Genomic DNA, 27,096 nt, shown 5'->3' on the forward strand with positions numbered 1-27,096 from the left:
GAAGAGCTTCTTAATGAGTAAATACCTTACATAGAAAATTGCATGGAACGCTGTATGCTACATTCCTGGACTCAAACTAAACACTTACGTCCTCGTAAGGAAATGTTCGACTGGAATCAGATGAAAGAGAAACAATGAGGCATAACCGATGACACCTCCTGTGATTAATCTGAACACCTACTGCTACCTCGTGTTATTTGATCTTATACCACTATCTGAAACCTTATAACCTACTACCTCTTATTTACGTCGAAAATGACTATGCTAATATCTTATGCTTTATAGTACGGTATAATGTAATAGATAACCTCTCTAATAGAAGGTAGTTATCTATGCTGTCACTTGAGCCTTATAATTATCTACCTCACACCATATATGTTAGAATGGAAGGTGGCTATTTATGCATTCACTAAAAGCCTTATAACTATCTACCTCATACTTATATGCTGTTTAATGGACTTCAGCTTATTATTAATTTGCTTAGCTTACCTCTATGTAAAGCGCTCTGATACCCACGGGTCTTGTTCGCGCTATATAAAACTTTTCAATAAATAAATAAATAAATAAAGAACGTGGTTAAGAACATGTTATGGAAGTATAAGGCTGCTTGTCACAAGTCCCTGTTCCATACCAATTGATCGGGTATTTCAAAGAAAGGCTTGGAACTGGGCAGAGGTAGAGAATATGTGTGGCTGTGATTAGGAACAAATATAATGGGGCGTACAATTCATAGGGGTTTTGTTTAAATCTTTGGAAGGGAGCTCAGTAAAGGGTGAGTTACCTGAACAAAAAAATGGGATAGGTCATTTAAAAAAAGGAGCTTTGTGGTGGTGGGGGGGTGGAGGCGGGTGTGCGAGTAAGAAGGGAAGGGATGAACTCGCTGGGCATGGGGGCTGAGCAGCAGCAGAGCAAGTGACTAGCTTGGATTTGTGCAGTAGGGTTTGCAGAGTTTTCGAGTACTTCAGTAGGCTTGGAGTGGCTAGCAGTGAAGGGCGTTATTAGAAGATAAGTCAGAACTTTGTTTGCTTTGATTCATCGGCCTCCTATTTAACAAGTTGGTGATTGGTCAAATGTTACCCTTAAAGATTATTAGGATGCTTTCGGCAGGTTGACCGATAATGGAGTTTATGTATATGTAGTCTGATATGGGAACGACGACTTGAAATTGTCTTCTGAAATTGCAAGAGCAATGAGATAAGCGAGTTTTCACTTTGTTGCTCTCAGATGGTATTGGTTATCATATGACATGCTGGGGAAGAGCCCCAAACTGGCGAGCCTGTAAGCCACATCTGCCTGCTTGCTGCACTTGTAATGACGGTAAAAGCAAATCTGCAGACCATGGAGAGGATGTGGCGTTACTGCCAGACCTGCCAACTTTGGAATTGGGGAACCAGGTTAGAGTCTCAGCGTCTTGCCCAGAATCACAGGATGTTGAGCAATCAATTAATTTCCCTGTGTCTTTAAAAAAAAGTGTCCCTGTGTAATGTAACTAGTACACGTGTAAAGCTCTCCAATATCTTAGGGTCGAGTCTGCGGTTAATAAAACTGCAAAAAACAAAACGACCACAATCCTACTTGCTTACAAAGGTTGGCTCTGAAGGAGGAGAACCAGATCAGATTTGGCCCTTCTTATTTCCCTTTCACCTATTTACAATATGTTAGTTCCTTCATAAGTGTAAATATCTATGGATGCTCTGTGTGAGATGAGTGTAATACTTAATTTCAGTACAGGCGTGGGTGTCTCAATACAAGTTCTGGATTTCTTCTGCCTTAGATAGCGATGTTTTAATTTGATTCCAAATCACGTTGGAGTTTGTTTTCCAGGGCTGCACTAAGCCCTTACTGAAAGCAACCTGTATATACTTGAGGTGAAATGGCTTTCGATATGCTCATTTCAACAATTTTTTGATTGCCAAGGCTTTGAAAATTTAAACGGGTGGACAAAATTCTGCTTTTGAAGCGACATATCTTAGCATAGCTAAGTTCTAAATGGTCACAAATGCCTCTGTAAAGTTGCTGTCTGTCATTCTAATAGTGGAAAGTCAACACCATTGTCTTATACCTGTGTATGTCGTGGATATCTGCAAGGCTGAAGCATGGTCTTATTTTCTCTCACTTTGCAAACATCCTTGTCTTGACGCTTATAATTTCTTGTAGCATCATTTAACTTGTTCACCCTGCTACAGAAAGGTACTAAATCTATATCCTTCTGGCTCTGCCTAGTACGGCACTGTATAATATTTGGACACAGGAATCTAGGGAGAGGTTGCCATGGGAAGAATGAAAAAAATCTGTTCCATTACTAAGTAACATTAATTCAGTGTGTAGCAAATTTTACTGTCAATCTGAATGCCCAAATCAATAGCAACAAATGAGGGGCTTACCCCATTCACTATTCTTTAAGGTACAAAACCCTAAATATTAAACGACTATGGAGTAGCATAGAATGTGGTGTCATTGTCTTTGCATTTTTTGACTTTTGAAATAGGTTTTCAGGTTCTCCAACAAAGTCAATTTATATTAATTGGGTTCCTGGAATGGGGGAAGGGCAGCCAGCACCTCAATTGGGCTGGTAAGGCTTTGTGGACTCCTTTTGGGCTGGTTGGACTGGTCTTGGGCTATGTTTGGGTTGGGGATATATTTAGCCGGACATTTTGGGAAACTACCCACCATTTTGGTGGTAGTGACCCAGCAGCCGGCTGTAGGCAACCTGGGGGGTTTCGTGACGGTTTCTACCTGGAGAGAGTACGAACAAGCATGGCGGGAATTTCGGAAAGGTGGGGCAGTGCGGCAGGACGATCGCTGGCTGCAGTGCGAACAGGTCGTGCAGTTTATGCTGCGCATGATGGACAAAGGGATGTCGAAGGTGACGATTGCCGGCAAATTGGCGGCAGTCGTCTTCATGGGGAAGTTGTGGTGGGGATATGCGCTGTCCGCGGGGGAACTGGGTGCGTGTTTGCTGGAAGGTTGGGCGCGGGAGAAGGGTTCCAGAGTGTGCCGGCGCCGGCCCATCACTGCGGGTATGCTCGTCACTTTGATTCGGCTTTTGCCGTCAATTTGCCGCAACCGGGAGGAGACCGTTCTGTTTTCCACGCTCATGTCGTTGATGTATTTTGGGGCATTGCGAGTCTCGGAGATGGTGGGGATCAGGAGGGGGCCTGGGGTCTTGTCGGGGGACGTAGAACTGAGAACCCGGGAGGTGGCGGTGAGGTGACGACATTCTAAGACCGATCAACGGGGTGTGGGGAAGTGGGCTGTGATGGGTCCGGTGGAGTCAAGGGCGGTATGCCCGGCGGGTTGGGGTAGGTTGTTGGTGTCTGTGCGGCAAGTGGGGTCAGGGGAAGTGTTCTGTCGGGACGACCATAGCAGGGTGACGGCGGCTCAGTTGTTAGGGGTCCTGCGGCACCCCCTACGGGCGATGGGTGAGGACCCGAGGGTTTTTGGGACGCACTCATTTCGCATTGGGGCGGCAACGGATGCAGCCAGACAGGGTTGGGGGAGGGATGAACTCATGCGCTTAGGGCATTGGAAGTTGGACTGTTAAAAGACGTATTTCAGGCTGAGGAGAGTGAAGTTGTAAAACGGCGCTTGATGGCGTCTTTTTCTGTGGCTCACATATGTGTCTTTACAGGTGCAGTGGCGGGGCCGGAGGAGGCTGTCCTGTCTATCCTCATTGTGGGTCATTCCTTTGTGAAGCGGGCGGAACGTGCAAAGTGGGAAAAGGAATGGAGTTTGAATCTGGGATTGGATCCAGGGTTGTTTATTTGTCAATGGAAGGGAAAAGGGGTATGCGGTGGCATGAGCTGTTGCCAGCATTGAGTAAAGTGGTCAGGAGGGGGGTGTGTCCGGATGTGCTTGTTATACACCTAGGGGAAAGCGATTTAGTGCAGTGCAAGGGACTGGCTTTAGTCCAGCAAATGAAGAGGGATTTGTTGGAAGTGCGGCACCAGTGGTCAGGCTGCCATGTTATCTGGTCCGAATTGGTCCCGAGGCGGATATGAAGAGGGGCGGAAAGGCCGGCGGCTATAAATGGGGCGCTCAGGAAGATTAACAGGGAGCTGCAGTGATTTTGCGAGAAGGAAGTTTTGGGTAGGATAGAACATCCGGAACTACTTTATGGGGCAGTGTACTTTTTTCGGGACGATGGGGTACACCTATCTCGGTATGGGATGGAGTTGTACATTCTGAAATTGAAGGAGGCGCTGGATAAGGCCAAAGGAGTATGTCGCTATCCTAAGAGACAGGATGCCTAAGGCGGGGGCTCAAAAGCCGTCAAGACTACTTTCGAGTGGCATTTTTCCTAAAGAGTTCAGGGGGGAGTTTGAGGTCTGGGTTTACAGTTGGGTAGATATAAGAAGTTATATAGTTAGGTAGGTAGGAAAGTTGAAGATTGCAAGTTGGTGTTTATAATTGTTGCAGGGGGGATCCAATTTTAGGGGTGGGCGAGCGGGGTATGTTAGGAAGTATATATTTAGTGAGGTTTAGTTTTGTTCAGCACAGGCCAAGGTTATGTATTTGTAAGGGGAACCTGTTTCCAATAAAGCGGCCTTTTACACACCAACAAGCTGGTCTGTGGTATGGGCTGCCCCTCCCCACCCCACTATGGGCCCAATAGGGCCTTGGGAGGGGCGGCCGACCAGCGGGAGGCCTGGCCCTCCCGGGAGGTTTTGGCCCGGGGGAGGGCAGCCAGCACCTCAGTTGGGCTGGTTGGGTTTTGTGGGCTCCTTTTGGGCTGGTTGGGCTGTTCTTGGGCTATCTTAGCCGGACATTTTGGGAATTTACCCACCATTTTGGTGGTAGTTACCCAGCAGCTAGCTGTAGGCGACCTGGGGGATTTCTCTGTTTTTCCCTCCCGCCCGCCCTGGTTTTCTTTTCATCTGGGGGGAGGTTGGTACTGGGTTGTATGGTTGTGTAGGATGGGGTTTTTTGAGGTGGTCTTGTTGGGATCAGGTGCATCAGGGGGGTTATGTTGTAGGTTTTTTTTTTCGTTGCCGGAGCTGGTGTTTCTGTAGGCCTTTTTGGTGGCGTTTTTCCTTAAAAGTTCAGGGGGGAGTTTATGGGGTCTGGGTTTACAGTTGGGTAGATATAAGAAGTTATATAGTTAGGTAGGAAAGTTGAAAATTGAAAGTTGGTGTTTATAATTGTTGCAGTGGGATCCAATTTTAGGGGTGGGGGAGTGGGGTATGTTAGCAAGTATATATTTAGTGAGGTTTAGTTTTGTTGGGCACAGGCCAAGGGTATGTATTTGTAAGGTGCGCCTGTTTCCAATAAAGCTGCCTTTTACACACCAACAAGCTGGTCTGTGGTATGTGCTGCCTCTCCCCACCCTACTATGGGCCCAAGGCTCATCTCTGCACCATTGACCAGTACCCCTTTTTGACTTTGAATTCCATGAAAACTAGATGCAGTCATGGGCGGTACGTGGTTAGTACATTTTAAGGGACGTTGTTTCTTTTCTAATGATAGTCTTTAGCTGATAGATTCTCCCAGGTGTTATACTTGCTAGAAAATTAAAATAGTTACTGTTTTAAATGAATTACTTATTATTTTCATGTGGGTTGATCACAGCCATAAACCAGTGTGTGTCCTGGTGAGCCACGTGCGCTGCTCAACACCACCCAATAAATATATGTAGTTTGATAGCCAACAATTGATCATTCTTGGCTCATACTCTGCTTCCCATCTGTATTACAAATGTGTTTACCTTTATTTGCCTTAAATATTTTCTTGTAAAAAAATTTCGCCCTAGTTCTAGCAGCCATTGAAGATAATCTGTCATTCCTCACCGAAGCCTAGAGTAAACATACTGAGCTCCTTTTAGCAAAATAAGCCCTCAATTGGCCGGAGCTATTTCCAGCCAACTTGGCAGATTCAAATTGTTTTTCTAGAGCTGTCCTAACAAAACATTTAACAGCAACAGCCCTGCACAAAGATAACAATTCGTACGAAACATGGACAATGTTGGTACTGTGAAACTCCTATCAATGGTGAGCAGGATTTTAAATTTTGCTGGTGTGTCGTTTGATTAAGAAATTAAAATTTTAATGCCTCCAACTTCTGGTAGTTGGTGTGAACTCTCTTGATTTTTATTCTTTTCCTGTGGATATTCTCCTAATAATTTAATTTCCAAAGCTGAAAAAGAATAAATGTTAGTTTAACCTCATTATCAACACCTAGAGACTTATGCCTGTATCCTGAATTACTAGCTAGTAACAGGGCTGGCACTAGGATGTTGGAAAGTTCAAGAACTAACAACAAAAACAAACTTTGTGCACTATTCTGATTCAATTTAGTACTTCAGATTTTTTGGGGAGTTGCCTAAACCCATCTGGTGCATAGATTATGGAGATTTCTTCCATGTTTCCTGGAACATTATCAGTTGACTGTTACTCAAATAGGAACGTATTACTACTGGAATAAAACTTGCAAAAGAGAAGTTATATATAGAAATAGTTTGTATTTTCTAAAAACTTGAAAGTGCAGGCAGTTTAAAGAATATTTAGTAAAGCAGTAGTAAAGCAGTAGAAGATCCAAGAAAGAGGGAGGTAAGAGCCTATCACCAATAAGTGAGACAGCTATGTTTGGGTTAATACAGTTATATTATTACAGTATAACAGGAGCACAAATATATATATTTTTTATTAACTCTCTATAAACATCAAACTCTTGATGATTCATTGAAGGGAAGATTTGTGAGGGTGGGCCATCATTTGGCTCAATATTAAATGATGTTACTGTCTAACTTGCATGATACAAGACCACAGGTAAAAAATCAAACAGTTACAAATGTTGTGCATACTCCGTTATGGCCAAGAGCCCAAGTTAAAGTCCGTTTTTCTGCTAGCGACTCCTGGCTTAATGCTTGCAGAATAATGTTGATGTAGTAGATGGACCCATCCATAATAGTTCTAGTGCTCGCTCTCTTTAAAACAGGGCCTGTAATATTGTATTTTTACAATCTGAACCATTTCTGGAGCCTGCAGAGCAGTAACCTATTCTCCTGATAGCCCTTTCTTTACTCATTGATGCAATTTTGAACAGTGAAAATGATGTTGGTTATCTTTTATTTGAAAGTCCCTTGGTTCAGTGAATATGTTGGCATAGATTTTTTTAAAAGTCATACCACTTAATATTATTTTTATGTGGAGTGAATTCATGGAGAACTGCTTGTGAATACACAAACATAAACATAAGTTATCGCCTTAGGCCTAAACAGCTCTCATAATTAGTGTTCTCTGTGGATCAGTAAAAATATGATCACTTAGTGTTCTCTGGTTTACACAAGTTATTTTAGGTGTGGCCTAGAAGCAACTTTAGCTGTTTGCTAACCTCATGTAATAAAAAAAATCATAAATAAAAAAATCAATATATACACATACATAGTGGGGCTTTGGGCCTGCCATCTCCATCCATTGGTTTATTCATCTGTCGTTCACATTTTTCCTTCCATCACCGCAGCATATTGCAAAAGCTAATAGTTTTGCCCACTTCAGCCATTGCCTTTATTGCACTGTGATAATGACATTTTTCCATATCTCATGTTCTCATCTGCCTAAAAAGAAGTCCCCTTCACGGCCTCTGCTGGTGGGCCAATGCTTTCCTTTGCCAGTGTTTTCCTTTCCGTTTTTCTATCTTCTTTGTATTAGTAATCTTTGTGTGTTTAAACCATGTTTTCAGGCTTTAGTTATTCAAAGTCAGTAGTACCTTTTCTTTGCACTAGTCAGAATTATCTTCCCATGTAATATGCATTAAAAATTGTAATGTTTTTTGTTAGCAAGCACCACTAAAATGATATGCACATCATATCTTAACCCTTTCAATGCCAAGCTTTCTATGCATTTCAATACATTGATATATTTGTCATAAGAGCAGTGAAAGTGCTGCATTTAAACATTTTATTGCAAGCATATGGCGCCAAGTTTAGGTGGTGGTAGGTTTACTTTTTAAATATTTTTCTTGTTTTATGCTTGCAATAAAAATAATCACATCATCCTGGCCAGACCTACTGGATTTTCCAGGGTCTTGTCTTTTTGGGTAAAAAGGCCTGAAGATGCAGTATGGTGATTTTATATTGCACGACTTTGAGGCTTGTGTTTGTAGGGTGCCGAATTGCTAAATACTACTGCATGGTAAAGGACTTCTCTAAGAAGGCAGTATACAACAAACACAGCAGAAACGCTATACAGGCTCGAGCTAATAAAAAGGAAGAATGCAATCAAGTGAATGCGATTACGTCGCGAACCAAGCCAACAGAAACAAGTTAGAGAGCGAAGAAACGACTACATCGTGGAGGAAACAAGGCCTCTGTGGCAGCCTCTGCTCCGTGTTTATTTCAGACTTTATTACTTCGGCCCACTTAGGAGCCTGTGGTAGTAGCGAGTTATACCACTTGTCTACTACAACCGAGCATGTCCCTTGGTCGGCAGGTGTGGGCCTCGGAGGCCAGCTAGCAGCTGAAAGTTGCTCTTCCTCCCTGCCTCACCAGAGTTGTACTTTCCAGCACAGAAGCCCGGTGGACGTGTGCACCAGTTGTGAGTACTGCAGTTGGGACAGTTCTGCTACATGCAACACGTGTATTTGAAATGATGGCCAACCAAGATAAAATGTGAGTGTGATTCGATGGCCGACCCAAAAAAAAACAATGAGTGAAATCGCCTGGAGGAAACCAAGAACCCAAAAGAGGGACAATTGCAAGGCAAGCACCAATCAAAAGGCTGCATTTCTATATAGAACAACAAAGAACGAATGGCAATCGAGGGGCGCAGAAAAACGCACTAAATCTTGCTGACAGTGCGTGTGCTGCCTAGGCTCGACCTAAAAATTTGGAATCTCAGAGGAACTTCACATTTTTTGCATGGATTACTAAATACTAACTGGCTGTAGTGCTAGTTCTGCTATTTTTTAAGTTGTCAGCAAATCAGCAATACAAACAAACTCTCTGATGATAACCTAGTTTGTTGATGTTATGTGGGATGTTAAGTGATTGACTAATACGTGCATTTGTAGCATCATAAAGTTTCCCAATTCCTGTGCAGCAGTGACTACCTGTTCTAATTGTATTACTTTACACCTCATTAAATGTCATTTGACTAGTTGGTCCTTTTGCCACTATGCATTGATACACCAGCTATGTAAAATTTTACTCTACCTTTTCACCAAAGATAATCCATGCACTGGGCCATGCCCTTTCTTTAACTAACGCCCTGCAAGTGTACACAGTTTGTTAACATTCTGTTTTTTTTTTTAAAGTTTTCCTTCCGTTTCAACCCAACTCTTTGTGATTGACACCTCAACCCTTCTGCCCCTAGCATAATCACACTTACAAATCTCTTGTGACCATCTACTTTAGATTTCCTCTAGCTTTACTACACCTTTATAGCTCAGCTCTTAACATACATCTACTGATCACTGAATAAGAGAGAACATCTGTATCCTTCACTATTATCATTGAGTCCCTTTGTACATTTTTCATGCCTGTGATCCTTCTTTCGCAGTTCCAGCAAGCCAGTTCTTGCTCTAATTTCGTAGTTTCTGAATAATTCGTTTTATGAGAAGGGTATGGAGATATCATGATACATGCAAGACTTGAGATTCTTGCACACAAGCAAAGGAGGCAAACATTTGTCAAAGCATGTTGTCCGCTGAATCAAAAGAATACGCAATTGGTCACTTCTATTGTAATCCCGGAGCCTTGTCTGAACCCCAGGAACCCCTGGCATTGCTTGGTAGGCAGTTAACAAGAGAAAGTGTAGTCATGAGGCAAGTGTTTGTTCTAACATGTGAACTCTAAACCTGCACACTTTTCCACAGGAGAAAAGGAGGTGAGTGCTGGGGATTTGGATTGTTTCATAGTGGTCCTTACATTATACCAATTGGAGCCATTCGTCCAAAATTGTCCTTCTCTAGCATATTGGGACGGACCCAGGCAAATCTAAAGATATCACCTGTTGCTAACATAGAGTATTCGTACAGTCCGAGAACACACTGAGTAGCACAGAGGTGCTAACTAAGCGCAGTGGGTCTGCGTTCTGATTTCCTTCTGTGCGTCATTGATATTCTAATGAACATGATGGGCTATGTCAAGTGCTTTTTACAGTTTACTGTCCTCTCAAAGCTATGACCTAGGGTCAGTAGGTCCATTCAATAAAGGGGACCAGATGAACTCAACTACGTTTATGTGAGCCTGAATCTAATAAATGGTTCTCTTGTACCTTGCCATGCATCAGAATTCCTTTTTAAAGAAACAAGGGAACCCAAAGGCAATTCACTAGGGACCTTGGGTGAGTAATTGTTACTAAAGACAGTGGTCCCTTGAAAAAAAGAGTACACATCAATTAATCAACATATGCTAAATAGACAATATGTTCTTTTTCCAGCCGGACAGAATTTATTTAGACAATATGCTTTTAGTGAAAAAAACATTTTTGACAATTTTTCAAGTGGAGTACAACTTGCGACCCACACATACAGAACAAGGAAACAGAATTAGGAAGGAGGGGGTTCAGGCAAGGAGGGGGAAGGTCTGTTTTCTAGTTTTCTTTAGACAGACTTGATTTAGTATTAGTACCATTGTGCATTACATCCACAGTATTTAGTGCCATATGGTACATTGGTGTTGACGTTTCGATCCCTTAACTCAGATACATGAGATCATCTTCAGGACAATGAATATATAAACATGCCTGTCTTTAAATAATAGTTTGTTTGGCAACCCAGAATTGGCCGGGTAACTGCACTTTCACTGTTATCGTGCAGGTCCTTAGAGTGCGGTAGTCCGGCTCGAGATGAGCCTATGGATATTGGTCAAAGGAAGGGCAAATGCCCAATGTTATGACCGATTTACTTGCCGCAGAGGTTTCAAGGAGTCGAATGATTCAATGAAGCAAGGCCCTCGCTGGTTGCGAATAGGGCAAAACTGAGTGAATACTCCGTAAAGCAGCCGGTCGGCAGGGGTCCAATGCGATAATCGTGCATCAGAATTCCACCATACTATTCTTTATATATCATCACATGGGTAACATGCAGTGTCGAAGGATACATAACTTCCTGAAGATATATCTCCTCTAATGCAAATTTTCTCCTGGGATGTTGGCGGCATCTTGCAACATCACTAGCCTAGCAGGCGGGGGTGGGGGGCGGCTCTGTGGATTTTCACTTTGAAAAGTATGCAAGGGTCCAGTATCCATTCAGGGACATTTTATTGAGGGTACATTAAAGATAAGGAGCCCAGTAGCGCTCCCTTGCAGCTATGTAGTGCTCAATCTTTCTACTTTGCTTTGTCTACATTCAGTCAAATGTCATTGTTGGTGGATTCCACCAGTTCTTCTCAACTCTTACTCACTGAGATGGATAGGAAACACAGTACCTCCACACCATGCAGAAAGAACTGGACATGCTCTCAATGCTCAATATAGTTAGACCCAGAGGTAAAGATTGTTTTTATGAGTTCCAATTGCCACCTCCGCATTTTGTTTCTTTTAGTTTCCTTCTTCCCTGGTGTTTCTCAGGTCTCCTACATGGCCGTTAAGAGCACCTAAACTCTTGCACTTGCCTCAGATTTTGTGCCTGAACCTTGTGCATAAATAGTTTTTTCATATGGTGGCTGTAAGTTGGCAGGGTACTACTTTGAAGTTTGCTACATGTGGTGCTCATATAAATTTTGCTTTGAAAGTAATACTTCAGCATAGTGTAATCCAATTTTCCTTTACTATCGACCATGTCATTGCATCTTTTTTAGATGTGAAGAAATTGATGAGTCTCATTATTTCCTGTGCTATTGCGTTCTACAACCAACTGACCTATGATCAGGAGTGGTACATTCTGGAATTGATCCAAGTTATTTTCATGTTTAATATATTAAGTTAAACTGAAAATGAGAAAGCAAAGAGATTAATCAGATGTAAAGCCCAACCAACGAGTTGAAAATCGGGTTCACACACATTTAAATGTGGTTGCATTTCTTTCATGAGTAAAACAAGATGTTGAAGATGTAAAAGCGGCATCATTTCTTCAATGCATAATGTGAATGACCGATGTATGAGAATGACACAGGACAATAATCGCCCTTCTTACAAAATGTACTACTGGTGCATTGTGGAGCAAATGTCAGTTTGCTCAACTAAGGAGTTGGTACCAACAGGATGCGTGCGCATCCTGAATCAAGTCAGAGAGTTATGTCTGGTAAAAAAAACAGGGGGACGACTTGTATATCGTTCATGCTGAACTAAGAATTATTTATGAGGGAAATAGGTCCTGGTCATAAGTTTGCAAACTTGTATATCTTCGGGTTCCTGTTACCGAAACCCCAGTGGAAAGAAAAAGGTCTTCTTTGCTTCCAGCAATCTAAAGGGCTTCTCTGTAAATGTAAGTAGGCCTGGCCAAAATCACGGTCGGGGAACTTCACACTTTATAAAGAAATACTAAGTTCCCTAATTTTTTCGAGCACAGGTTCACTTTGCTGGCCCAACCTTTTGTAGGCACACAGGGATGTACACGTAAGGCTTCAGGAAATTGTTTGAATGTTGTCTCTCAGGGCTACCCTATTCGTGAAGGGCAGAGGGGGATGAAGTAGCCTGCATCACTTTCTTTCCACATTGCTAGAAATCCCGCCCCATCAGAGGTGAAAGCTGGAGGAAGGAATAGTAGGTAATTGAGGAGCGATGGACTCAGGGTCATGCACAACAGTAGGAACATTACCATTGCAGCATACAGTCTTTTTGGTCCTATTTTTAACCTTAGCCAATTTTGCAACGGCCACAACTTTTTTTTTTATATGCATAGTTTTAAGCACTGCAATGTTGCAACTGCACACAAACTTGAATGCATATTTTTCAACTTACTTTTGCCTTACTTTGGACACTCCTGCAACAATAATTCAGTCCTAATTGTGTTTTTTTCAGTTTCGTATGAGTTCTTAAGTCACAGTACAACTAATACGGCAAAATCCAATAAAGGTTCATGACAATCAGATCCATGCCAATTTTTCAGGCCAAGCAATGACTACATACATTCGATACATCCAAGGTTAATGTGTCTTAGGGTGGTTATCCTAAAAGTCTGACATGGCTCCAGCCTTTCTGATTCAAGGTTTAGCACCCCTTGAATAAAAAAAATATGGCACGTGGTGTTATATATGTTTTGTTAGTAGAATTTTTCCAGTTAGAATTTAGCACTCATTGGACCTAGTTCATTTGAGCCGCAAGTAAATACATATATGCCAGCTACACAGATGTGCATGTAACCACAACTGTGGCATTGTGTAAGTCAGATTTCACAGCTAATGTTTTATTATTTATAAGCTGCCGACTTCTATCAAATGTATATTTATCATATCCTTTTTTAAGGGTTTGGCTTTAATTAGGCAGGCTAATTTGGGACTATATTCATTTTTGTGCTTTTTATTACCTTTATAAACAAGCCGTAGATTAAGGATACATTAAAATAGATACTGTATGCCCTACCACAAAACTAACAAGCATTAGAAATGCAATAGGTCTCGCAGCATTAGAGTTAGTGCTTTTAGAATTGTTTATGGGTTTTTTTGTAAATCTTTAGCATGAGGTTGAGGGTGAGTGAGGGTGAGGGGTTGAGGGTGGGTGAGGGGTTGAGGGTGAGTGAGGTGAGGGGTTGAGGGTGAGTGAGGGTGAGTGAGGGTGAGGGGTTGAGGGTGGGTGAGGGTGAGTGAGGATGAGTGAGAGTGAGGGTGAGTGAGGGTGAGGGTGAGTGAGGTTGAGGGTGAGTGAGGGTGAGTGGTTGAGGGTGAGTGAGGGTGAGGCCGAGGTGTTGAGGGTGAGGGTGAGTGAGGGTGAGTGAGGGGTTGAGGGTGAGGGGTTGAGGGTGGGTGAGGGGTTGAGGGTGAGTGAGGGTGAGGGGTTGAGGGTGAGTGAGGGTGAGGGTGAGTGAGGGTGAGTGAGGGTGAGTGAGGGTGAGGGTGAGTGAGGGTGAGTGAGGGTGAGTGAGGGTGGGTGAGTGTGAGGGGTTGAGGGTGAGTGAGGGGTTGAGGGTGAGGGTGAGTGAGGGTGAGTGAGGGGTTGAGGGTGAGTGAGGGGTTGAGGGTGAGTGAGGGTGAGTGAGGGGTTGAGGGTGAGTGAGGGTGAGGGGTTGAGGGTGAGTGAGGGTGAGGGGTTGAGGGTGGGTGAGGGGTTGAGGGTGGGTGAGGGGTTGAGGGTGAGTGAGGGTGAGGGTGAGTGAGGGGGAGTGAGGGGTTGAGGGTGAGGGTGAGTGAGGGTGAGGGTGAGTGAGGGGTTGAGGGTGAGTGAGGGTGAGTGAGGGGTTGAGGGTGAGTGAGGGTGAGTGAGGGGTTGAGGGTGAGTGAGGGTGAGGGGTTGAGGGTGGGTGAGGAGTTGAGGGTGAGTGAGGGGTTGAGGGTGAGTGAGGGGTTGAGGGTGAGTGAGGGGTTGAGGGTGGGTGAGGGGTTGAGGGTGGGTGAGGGTGAGGGGTTGAGGGTGAGTGAGGGTGAGGGTGAGTGAGGGTGAGTGAGGGGTTGAGGGTGAGGGTGAGTGAGGGTGAGTGAGGGTGAGTGAGGGTGAGTGAGGGGTTGAGGGTGAGTGAGGGTGAGTGAGGGGTTGAGGGTGAGTGAGGGTGAGGGGTTGAGGGTGGGTGAGGGGTTGGGGGTGAGTGAGGGTGAGTGAGGGGTTGAGGGTGAGTGAGGGTGAGGGGTTGAGGGTGAGTGAGGGTGAGGGGTTGAGGGTGGGTGAGGGGTTGAGGGTGGGTGAGGGGTTGAGGGTGAGTGAGGGTGAGGGTGAGTGAGGGTGAGTGAGGGGTTGAGGGTGAGTGAGGGGTTGAGGGTGAGTGAGGGTGAGTGAGGGGTTGAGGGTGAGTGAGGGTGAGGGGTTGAGGGTGGGTGAGGGGTTGGGGGTGAGTGAGGGTGAGTGAGGGGTTGAGGGTGAGTGAGGGTGAGGGGTTGAGGGTGGGTGAGGGGTTGAGGGTGGGTGAGGGGTTGAGGGTAAAATTACGTTTCATTGGTCACTGATTCTTATAATTCTTATGTGGCAACTCCTGGAGAACATCAGCCAATGGTGCATTTGAATATAAGCGTTAGTAGAAAAAAAATGGTGGAAATGGTTCTACAGTCTATCTTACATCAGCGTGCATTTGGGACTGGAAGCACATTAAGCTGACCTGTGTTTGGCACTCCTGTTACCACGGTTACTCTCTGGTGAGAACAGTGACCCAAACCTTGTAATGAGGGAATAAAAGGTGTAAAAACATTGCTTTTTCCTCGATTGTTAAATTTAGGTGAAATAACACTTTGAGCACACAGCGCAAATATAATGCGCATCTGTATAATTTGTCACCCACTTGAGCGCTAAATGATCCAGCAAATTTATGGGTTTTGGCACCGTACAGGAAACGGAGTTCATTTGTATTGCAAAAGCAGTTCCAACACAGATGATTTGAATGGAAACAAAAAAGCCACACACACCTTTTTCTCTCAGCAGTGTACTAAGGCACCTCTGTGTTATTCTTGTGTGTTGCACAAGTTACTTCTTACATCCTCGTTGTTAAGGGCATTAACAGGCAAAATGCGGTAACTGTGGTAGCGTAAATAGGAATAAAATGGGAAAAAATATTCTGGTGTGTTTACGGAGCGGCTCCAAATGCTTAAACTGAAAAGGAAATTCAAGCACACCGTGTTAATTATCTCAATAAGGGCGTTGATTTAGTTATGAGACAATTCCTGGCACAGTGGGTTTAAATTCACCCAAGGGCGGGATTCGGTACAATGCTCGCCATGCCTTCTTGTGAAAGAGGAAAAACTCAGCAGTTATAAGTAAGAACATTAATTAATTGCACGGAGAAACAAGCGCTGGCAAAGTTCCTTGCCGAAAACGTGCAGGCGAGGTGCGACACGGCAGGACGGAAGGAAGAGAGGGGAGGGGGAGGAGAAATGCGACACGGCGGGAGGGGGCGGGCAGGGGAGGGGGCGGAGAGGGGAGAGGTGCGACACGACGGAAGGAAGAGAGGGGAGGGGGAGGAGAAATGCGACACGGCGGGAGGGGGCGGAGGGGTAAACAAAGACGGACGTGCACGCGCCCGTGACTTTTAAGGTCAATGCGCATAAGCTTAATGCGCATGCGCATTGACCTTAAAACTCACGGGCACTGCAAGGAATCGCCACGATTCCTTGCAGTGCAGATAAAGTGTGGATAACTCGCAATAGTCTCGCTTTGCTCGATGCGCATGCGCATCGACAACAGGCGAGACCTAAAAATAGTGCACATCTAATTTTAAACAATTACAAAGTTCTTCAAAGCAACAAGCACAGAGGAATATCATTTGGAAGCTCAAGTAGTCCACCTTTGCCTATGTTGGTGTTCTACGTTGCCAGGTGGTCCTACATGGTTGAAGGCTTCTCTATATTCCCAAGTGGTGAGATTATTTCTGGATTTATATTTAAGATTGACTCAACTGTGCTTTATCACAGATATGTGACTAGGGGATACATTATTTCTGTAGCTGTAAGTTGTCAGTCCTACTACGCCTACTTTTTGATCAGTATTTTCTTGTACCTTAGGCAAAACTGATATAAAGCAGTCTCCCAAGCTGCTGAATAATAGTAGTATTGCTGTGTGGTCTTGTGGCTGGTAGCATAGAGAATAGATTTATTGCAGTGCACGTATGAGCCTGCGTGCAAAAGGTTCAAATGTATTGATATTATACAATAGTGTGTTGTAAAAATAAATGCCTTGCCTACCCCTGTGTTTTGTGGTGCATGTTACAAATGCCAAGTGCTGTGACACTGATTCATCAAACCGCACCTTGCAATTTCTAACTTTTATTTGGAAAGCTTCCATTGGTTCTCTGTTACTGGGCCAAATGCTGCAAGTGGAAACCAAATGTAAACATTTTTTTTGGCCGCAAACGCAAAGCTATCTAAGCTAATTTATTACAGATTGTTTTGCTCCACACTTCCCCACGTTGACACAATATGCCTTTACATTGGCATTTGGAGCAATAAGCTCACAAGCCGCGCCCAGGTTAACCTAACGAGTTTAAATGTCTGGGTCACAGCTTACTATAAACATGGCACAAAGTGGTCTATCTAATGTTTTAATTAAATGTTAAGGTACTCTGGACACTGTAACCCAAAGCGAAGACTGATGTCCACTCTTTTATATGCGGATGACGCCGCCCTCTTAGCGAGAACGGCAGTGGGACTACAGTTATTGTTAGACTCTTTTTCGGCCTTTATGAAGTCATTAGACTTAAGTGTAAACTTCTCTAAATCACACATAATGGCCATTGGTCAGAAATCCCTAAAGGTCAAAACCCTTTATTGTGAGGGACATTTACTAACCAGGGTTTTGTCGTTCCCATATCTAGGAGTACTATTTGACGACCAAGGATCCTGGAGGACCCAAATTACAGCGAAAAAAACTGTTTTGATCAGAGCCACATCTGCTGTGCTGGGTTTCGCCAGGAAGTTAGGAGTCAGGCCAATGAGGGCCCCAATTCAAATATACAGAGCAAAGTGTATATCACTAGCTATCTATGGGGCAGATTTGTGGGGCATTAAAAACACGAAGGCTATACAGATTGTCGAAGACAGGTTTTTAAAGAACCTGCTAACTGTCCCTAAAACAACAGCCAATTACATTGTCCATCAAGAATGTGGAATTGGCTTTGTTGAAGACGCAATTGCTGTGGCTCCCCTACAGAAATGGATAGCTACTTGGCTAAACCCTGATTTAGTGTTAAATCATGATATCCTGAAAGATTGCATGTTACTCGATCGTGGGTTGTCTATACCTTGGCTCAATTATGTCCAGAAGCTATCAGTTAAGCTAGGTAGACCAGAATTTTATAACTCCCCAGAAACATTAGAGAAGGGAGATATAAAATGGTCCAAGGAAACATACCTACGTTTAGCTACTACGGACAGAGAAGAGAGAGAGCTGGTAAAGGTGACGGCAAGGGCCCACCAGCTATGCAAAACTACACTATCCATGGTACCATATTTGGGCTATGTCACAAATAACCACTGTTTCTTACTGATCCGATTCAGGCTTAATCAATTTCATTTTCTTCTTGGTGAACAGAAGGGTTGGAAGAAGGTAGATTATCTTGGACCCTGTACGTGCGATAGTTGTTCTGGACAGGATATCATACACTTCTTATTTTTTTGTGAGCATCTTACTGTCATTCGGAAACGCTTCATCATTCCAATTTTAAAAAACAAAGGTTTTATGCAAGTGAGACCTGCCCTTCTCTATTTGCAAATGTTGACAGATGTAAGGGAAACTTTTTAGCATTGCTAATTTTTTATCCGCAGCTGTGAGAACCCTGAGGAAAATAACCTAATATTTTATAATTATGTATACCTTTTATCACTGTGTTAAAATGAAATTAGTTTGTACTATTTTTATCCACTGATTTTATTTGTTTTCATGGCTTTGATAGTGTTTTATATACTAGGGTTTTACAGTTGCTGATATAATATGTTTTTAGAATGCTTTTATGGTTTGCACATAAACCGAATAAAGATATTTGACTGACTGAGTGATGTCCATATCATAAACAAGCATGTGGCGGAAACCTTGTAGGCATAATATTAGGAAATGTAAAGCTTTTTCAATTGTAAGTTGATCAGAAGCGGAAAAAGCACAGTTTACAATCATTGTCTGAATGTGAAACTTCAAATATGAAGCTGTATGTGGTGTTAATGACTTAAGGCTTTTTCGCCCTTGCATTCTGTAAGTAAATGGAGAGACCAAGAGAAGTACTTTGAAAGACATGCAAATAAGTGTCTTCATCTTGGGTAATTGTGGCACATGGAATAATCCGTAGTGAGAAATCTTTGGCTTTTTTCAAATATTAATGGTAGAAAATCGGATTGGAAGGTGAAAAAGAAGTATTTTAATTGAGGTGGTCATTTTCCTCAAGAAAGAGGGATATATGGCCTGTCACAGAGTGCAGTAGTTCGCTTTGCAGTGTCCAGAAAGGTATCTCCTTTGCACATCCACCTTTAGTGCACTTTCAGCCCTATACCAGTCACCTCATTAACTACATTTCTGCAGGGATTGCTCCCTTGAACACTTACAGATGTATGTTTGTTAATCTTAATGTACTGATCACTAAACATTTCCAATGCCATCTCTGTGGCCATGCTCGCTGATTGCCTTCTATATTGCTCTCTATAGCAGCACTCCATAGACTGTGATCTGAGCTCTGCTTCAAAACCGAGTTAAACGTAATTAAACTTCAAAGCAGTAACTACACCTTTTCTCTCTCCAATTTAACCAAGAGTGTTGTTATATATATAGCCGGCAAAGCATTGTCAACACTAAGGTTTCTGTAGGATTTAAGCAACAGGGTTATTTCTTGTCATGTCAACCCAAGTAAATAATTCTGTATGTTCTAGGTATTTATACAAAATAAATCAGTACAAGGCTCTAGGCCGTATAGATCACACAGACCCCTTCCTCAGATGTGTTATTGAGCATTCATTCGATGTCTAAAACAAATGGCATGGGTAAACTTGTGGCCAGCTATCGGAGCCAGTGCAGTGACTTTTGCTGCTATTGGCGAATTGCTATTTGCTATATTAGAGGCTTATTTGGCTAATCAAGTGCAACTCTAATTGCGGCCACATTGCATTGTCCGAGCATGGCTCCGACAGTTGTTAGCAAAATAAAATTTCATTAGTCTACAGATCTTTACACTGATATCTTCACTGCGTGTGACAGCCAGTATTACTGCATCACATTATGTCTGAGTAAGGAGTGCATGATTTCCAAGAAACCTAGATGTGGAATATTTGAGTGAGCCAACCAATGTATACCAAACATACAAAACAAAATCCCAAGAAAAGTACTTCTTAAATATTAGCATATGAATGCAACAAGTATGCCTGAAAGATGCTGGGATGAGAGTACTGTCCTCCCTCTATCACAAGGCAGGCTCAGAGCACTGTAGAAGCTATCTGGGTGATTGTACTATTTTGCAGAGCTATGAAGACATTTGCACATTAGACACACTAGTAGGATGTAATGTACACCAGTATATTGGAGATGGTCACATCTTGTATTTAATGGTGTGATGTGCATTTTCATAACTTGGAGGCTGTTCTGCAAGTCTAGGGTGACCAGGCGTCCTCGTTTTGCCAGGACGGTCCCTGTTTTTAACCAGCTGTCTCAGCAAATTTCAAGAAATGTAACTCACGTCCCGGTTTTTAGAGAGGGTCGACTGAAAACGGTGGAAGGTGTTTTTTATGTTTTACAAAGCAAGGATAGTTAGCAGTTGTTTCAAGAAAGCAATTTAATTAACAGGCAAGCTACTGAGCTTAAAAATTGCATTTTATGTATGTACTTACTGCCTGTTCTGTAATTCTCTGCTGAGGGGCGCTCTCATCGCTTGAAGTAAAATTGTAGTCCTGCTTCTATTTTTGTGAAATGTCCCTGTTTTTGGCTTAAAAATTCTGGTCACCCTACGCAAGTCCCATTTGCATCTGTAATGCCCCATTGTCGTGCTAGTCCTCCCCATAAAAATTAAAGGGTGAAAGTTGAGACCGTCAACATTATTTCTTATGGACCACCGAATAATCTGTTAGAGAATACTTCAATTAATCGAAGTGATGAAGTGTGGCAATTACCCGGTAGTGTATCCGGGCGCTTAATATTATTCGACTCCCCTTTTGGATTGGTAAGAACGAGAGTACACTATGAGACACATGTGTAGAACACAGAAGCCAGTTTGGTCTCTTGGTGCTGGTATACTAAAATCCTGTCATAGAACAGATGAGTATTCAACAGGAGTCTAAAGGTGGAAACACAGGAGCAATACTGATAGTGACAGAGTGCTTGTCCCAGATCTGTGTGACCTGCACAGAATACCTGTGCCTAACTCAGAGGTCCATTTGAAACGCCGATCTTTAACAAGTGCCTAATATACTATTTTGAATAATAACATTGATAATTATTGCCAGTCAAACCCCAGAAGGTCAGACATGCGTTATTCCATTTGACAATCTTTTTCCATGTAACCAGGGAAGGGAACGACTAGCCAACAAGATATGTTCTCATGTTTTCAATACCTTGTCAAGACAAACCGTGGCATTTATGTACAGTGGGATGGAGGGGTTCTGCACTAGGTTAATTGGTGTAATCAATAAATTCAATACCAACTAGTACTGCTCTGATTCAGTAAGAGCAAGGGTGTGACATGTTTAGGCTTTGTAGTTGAAAGAAGGAACTATTTTCTCAATCCTAAAATTCCATTTTATCCATTCACATGAAGGTAAAACCTCCTGCTCAGCTTTTCAAGGGGGACAGACCTGGGCTACCTCCTAAACAAGCATTTGCAATGCAATAGGTCTCGCATTAGGAAAGTTTGAGCTATTGGTATTGTAAATGTCAATTGTTTTATTTATGTGTTAGTTTTGAAAATAGCAAAATTAATAGCTTTGTCATTAACAATGCTAATAGTTTTAACTTTCGCAAATGTGACACCTATTGCATTTGTAATGCAACATAACATGTGTTGTATTTACGTGACTTAGATGTATTGATATTACAAATAAAAATGGCTTATTTTTTTAATAATTAATACTTAAATAATAGTTATTGTAATTTATAATGGCAAATGCTTTTGTAAATAACTTTTGTGAAGATTATGTTCATTGTATTTTATTGTGACAAATCTAGGAACAGAAGTGAAATATTAACATATTTTTGTGACATTTGTAATAAAGCTTGAAATATTGAGAGAACATATTTGAACCAGTTGTTGTTCAATGGTTGCACAGATTGATGCTGTGGTGGCGCTGACTGATGCTGTGGTGGCGCTGACGGATGTTGTGGTGGCAACGAGTGATGCTGTGGCGTTCAGTGATGCTGTGGTAGCGCATAGTGATGTTGTGGTGCCCGAGTGATGCTGTGGTGCGCCTGAGTGATGCTGTGGTGCGCCTGAGTGATGCTGTGGTGCCCCTGAGTGATGCTATGGTGATGCGATAGATAGATAGAGTGAGGGCGATAGACAGAGGGAGGGCGACAGATATATAGAGTGAGGGCGATAGATATATAGAGTGTTATGTGGCACTGAGTGGTATTTGGAGTGTGTGATGGTGCAGAGTGTGTGATGGTGCAGAGTGTGTGATGGTGCAGAGTGTGTGATGGTGCAGAGTGTGTGATGGTGCAGAGTGTGTGATGGTGCAGAGTGTGTGATGGTGCGCAGGGTGTGTGATGGTGCGCAGGGTGTGTGGGTGCGCAGGGTGTGTGGGTGCGCAGTGTGTGTGTGGGTGCGCAGTGTGTGTGTGGGTCCGCAGTGTGTGTGTGGGTCCGCAGTGTGTGTGTGGGTCCGCAGTGTGTGTGAGGGTCCGCAGTGTGTGTGAGGGTCCGCAGTGTGTGTGAGGGTCCGCAGTGTGTGTGAGGGTGCAGTGGGTGCAGTGTGTGTGATGGTGCAGTGTGTGCAGTGTGTCTTGTTTACACTCCATGATACTTCTAAGAACTAAATGATGAAATACATTAAAAAGTCTATGTTCCCCTCATGTTTTTTCTGTCTTTTAATCTATTTTTTCTCATCTTTAGTTTTGGTCGTCTCACCCCCCTCTATATCTGAATAATTAATGTAGTAACAATGCTCTTGATTTTGAATGTATCCATGAAAATCTAATTCAAAAGTGGGTATAGCATTAAAAATCATACCGCACGCCAGGTCTGAAGTTATTTCTGCTCTAGTGGTTATTCGGAGTGCAGAAGAATTAGATGCAGAAATCCTTCTTTGCTTGGACATATGTAAAAGGGCTACTCTTCATTGTCACTGTTTTATTTATGCAAATCTGAGTTCACGATGTATTATTTTACGAACTGAACACCCAGGATTTTGCAGCTAGAGATGGCACATCTGGCAGCACAAAAGTACTACTTTTTCGGTGCTAAACCAAAAAATGTATGTCTTTTTGCAGCAGGCCAAATATGTGCCACTTTCTCCTTGATCTGTTAGTGTAGAGATTCTGCCAATACACCGTTTTTGACCCAGCAGGGTGTCCAGCAGCACTGCAACTCGAAACAGGAGGGTGTCTGATACCAAATTATAATAAAAAAAACTCTCATTCTGGCATCGGACAACCTCTACTTCAAAGGTGCAAAGGACAGCGGTTGATGAAGGCTGGAGGTGGTAGTTTACTTGGTAGCCAAGGGTAAGGGGCACAGGTGACTCGAGAGGGGGCATGAGGGGCCAGAGGAGTGTCATAGGGGAGAAGGGGTGTTTCGGCCACATGAGTAAGAGGGGAGGCACTGGAGAAGTTGGGTGTGTAGAGGAGTGAAGGGGCTGCAGGATGGTGGTTGCACAAGACAAAGGGCTTTGGGTAGAGAAGAGGCCTGTGGATAAAGGGAAAAAAGCAGGGAGCCGTGCAGAGCCTGCTTGCATAGAAGGGGGGCCCTGTGCATTTGTAAGGTGTTAACAGGCAGGCGACTGAGGTACTTTTTCACCTATTAGTAATCTCTGAGTTTCCTCCCAAGGGCTAATCGTTGACTGACTGACCATTGCTACCATTGGATAGTTAAAGAAGTTTTAGAGTAATATCTAACTAGAAGTGTCCTAGTACCCAGAAGTTGTAGAGTAATATCTAACTATAAGTGTCCTAGTACCCAGAGTACTGGGCTGTATCACATTTGGAACCTCCAGGTGCTCCCTGCAGCCGCCATCTTGAGAAAGAGCCTGGCAGTCATGATTGGTACTGCAAGTTACCAATAACTGAAGGAATTTGGTGACTGTTCTTGGAACCGTATGTGAATCTGGGATAATACCTTGGAGAAAGACTATTAGGTGTTGTACAAGACAGTACAGGCTACTGAATAAAGAGAAGGATGTTAGAATTGTTAAAGTGGCAGAAGGTGAGGGGGCATTTCCAAGATGGCACCGTGGCACTGCATTACTACGGAGCTCCGCTGCATGCCTGCTGTGAAATCGTAAGGGCAGTATCTTCTGGGTGGCAATAAAGTTGCTGAAAAAAAGAGAAATATAAACAATGAATGCGGCGCGAGACTTAACATTAAACGCAGGCACAATTAAACATCAAACGCCGGCCACGAGACTTAACACAAACACGGCCGCAATTAAACATCAAACGTGGCCGTGAGTATACATTAGACGCGGCAGCAAATATGCTTTAAACGCGGCCGCGAGACAAATGCAAAAGATGCGGCCGAGCGTCAGCTGAAGGCAAACAATACAAAAATACATTGGGCGAAATAAAAACAAGCTCTTGGCATTGCTGTGGGGGGGCGGGGCGGGAGCGCATTGAATTTCCGAGATGGCACCGTGGCACTGCATTACTACGGAGCCCCGCTGCATGCCTGCTGTGAAATTGTAAGTTCCCAACAGGTATTATATAAAGACAGTTTTAGAAATGTATGCAACATGCATTACAAAGAAAGGAGAACCAAGGAGTCAGAATGCTTTACAGAAAGGGTAATCTTATTTCCGAGAACAAAAGGAAAAAACTTTCATGGATCAATACAGTTAGAGCAGCACTGTACAGAGTGGATCTTGTGACAACCCAGTGACACTTGGTGCAAGTGCTATATACAATCAGTGATAAGTGAGTGTGCAAGTGTTAAAAACAACAGCAAAGGCGACGCATTGACCAGAGTATACACATCAAACAATGGCTCCAACAGAGACAAGTTACAATCACTTGAAACACAATTATTTATAAGAGAGCACAAGACGTGATATGCGTCGTAAAATTCAAGCTGTCTAGTCGACGGCGTTTCGATCCCCTTTATTCGGGATCGTCATCAGGACGGGGCTGTCGATGAGAACAGTGCTGTGGACAGAAAGGGCAGTTTGAGCGTGGGATCTGGGGTTGGCGTACGGAAAGGGAAGGGAAGGTGCACAGGTGCTTGATCCGGTCTATATTACGGACTAAGTTGTGTCAGGATGTGGTGGGGGGTGAGGGCCAGAATGGGCCAGGGGGTAGTGACATAGGGGGTGGCTAGGATACTGCAGTATATGGGATATAAGCCGCTATATCTCAGTCAGCCAGGGTGGCCATTAGGTAAGTGAATAGGGTCGCCGCATATGGAGAGGACAGTTGGAGACTCACACTTAAGCTCAGGCAGGGGAGCGTAGTTGAAATCCGGTTCGAGAACTCAATGGTCCGAAGTTACTGGGGAGCAAGTAGTAGACAGAGTTTTAGAAAAAGGTCTAAAGTTACGTGCTAGGACTAGAAGACACGGTAACTGGAATTACCTGTATGTTTCTTACGTCTGGGCGGCGAGTGATATTGGCTGAGCCTAAGGGGGGGAAAAAGGAAAGTACTCGGAGTGAGTGAGATTCAATATAGAGAGACGGCCACAAGTGTCTCGTAGAAGGTCGCGCTTAGCGCGCGTTGAAAAATTTCCTCTTACCTGACTGAATCAGGACTGTAGGCCGAAACCGGGGCTCTGCTGACAAGCGGGCTGCAGGCAATAGATGCGGGAGCTACCTGCGTCCGTGTTATGCCTGCATATAAGTCAGGAAGTAAACGGCTGGGGGCGGAGTCATGTAACTGCCAGGGGCGGGGAAGGGGAGTGTCTGGTAGAGATACCGGGGTGGTATTGGCTAATGGGAGGGCTGGGGGTAGAGTCCTGCCGACATTGAAGGGGGACTATAGGGCGTGTAGAATGGTTGCCTGGGTGATAATGGCAAACAAAAAGTTGAATCAGCACTAGGTCAGATCGGACAAGCATGACGCGGTAGAGGCGTGTTTGGCGGACGTGAGCGGCGCTCAGGTTATGAGGCGGAGTAGGGCAAGTTGCGAGCACAGTTACAATGTCACAGTTAAAAATGAATAATGATAAAAGGAAAAATTGAAAGGAAAAATTCAATTTACGAATGTATACACTGGACATTCTTACATGGTGCATTTAGGGCAACGCGGATATCCAAAATGTCAAGCAATTTTTGTGGGGCTATTCATGACATAGAAATTCCGGGGTAAAACAGATATTTCAATACATGAGGGTACAAGTCTGGTATAAAACCGGATGGTTAGGTACATGGCGATTGTCTATATAGATGGACAAATGACTAAGACCTCATCCGAGGTTAAACAATACTGGCATTTACAGTGGACTTCGAGGCATAGTAGGTGATACAGAATACATCAACATCACACTTCTTTTCTAATTATAGAGAGGTAGTCAGAAGAGGGATAGATATACAGGTGGATGGACAGAGGAATTAGATGGAGATGGTGTTTGTCCATTCATCAAGGGTATTTAACCCCTGGTTTACGGAGCCAACTCGTGCAATCCATTTGCATTCTGCTCTGTTTAGTAGGGCTGCCATATTGCCCCCTCTGATAGGCAGTGTTGGTTTTTCAATGACCAGCCATCTTAGGTCAGTGTCCATATGTGATTTTTCCAAGAAATGTGCGACCAGCGGAGCAGTGAGTACTTTGCAGTTAATTCTGCTTTTGTGCTGTATTATCCGTTGTTTGACCATTTGGGTGGTCTGGCCAATGTAGATTAGTTCGCATGGACAACGGATGGCATAGATGACGTTTTGGGTTTTGCAGTTAGAGTGGTGGGAAAGTTGATGAGTCTGTCCATTGTAAACAAATTCCTTGGTGTTGTAAGTTAGCTCACAGACGCTACATGATTGACATTTGAAATGTCCAATTACTGGGGTCATTCCCCATGCCGCTGTGATGGTATGTTTGTCAGTTGTGGCAGTTGGCCATGTGATGGCTCGAACAAGATGATTGGCAATATTATTGCCTCTCTGGTATGAGAAAAGCGGTGGTGCATGGAATTGTTCATCAAATCGTAACACTGCCCAGTTTTTCTTGATTATTTTGGCTACTCTGTTGCTGTCTGGGCTAAAAACAGAGACAAAAGGAATTCTGTTCATGGATTTTCTGTTTTGGTCCGGCACTAGTAAATCCTCGCGGTGGTTATACCATGCGCGTTTCTTCGCTTGGGTAACCAGGCGTCGTGGGTATCCCCTGTTGACAAGTTTCATGACCAAGATGTCTGCCTCTCTGAAATAGTCCTTGCGCCACTTGCAATTGCGCCGAATTCGGAGGAATTGGCCAAATGGGAGTCCATCTCGTAAGCCCCTTGGGTGGTTGCTAGAGTAGTGTTGTAGGGTATTTCGTTCTGTTGGCTT

The 27,096-nt window shown here is 43.5% G+C and overlaps 1 protein-coding gene across 3 annotated transcripts in view; it reads left to right on the forward strand.

Moving 5' to 3' along the window:
- STOX2 (storkhead box 2) overlaps positions 1-27,096 on the forward strand; it is a 630,189-nt gene that overhangs the window by 380,678 nt on the left and 222,415 nt on the right. The window lies entirely within an intron of this gene.

Source organism: Lissotriton vulgaris, chromosome 3_1 (genome assembly GCF_964263255.1).
Source record: "Lissotriton vulgaris chromosome 3_1, aLisVul1.2, whole genome shotgun sequence".
NCBI lineage: Eukaryota > Metazoa > Chordata > Amphibia > Caudata > Salamandridae > Lissotriton > Lissotriton vulgaris.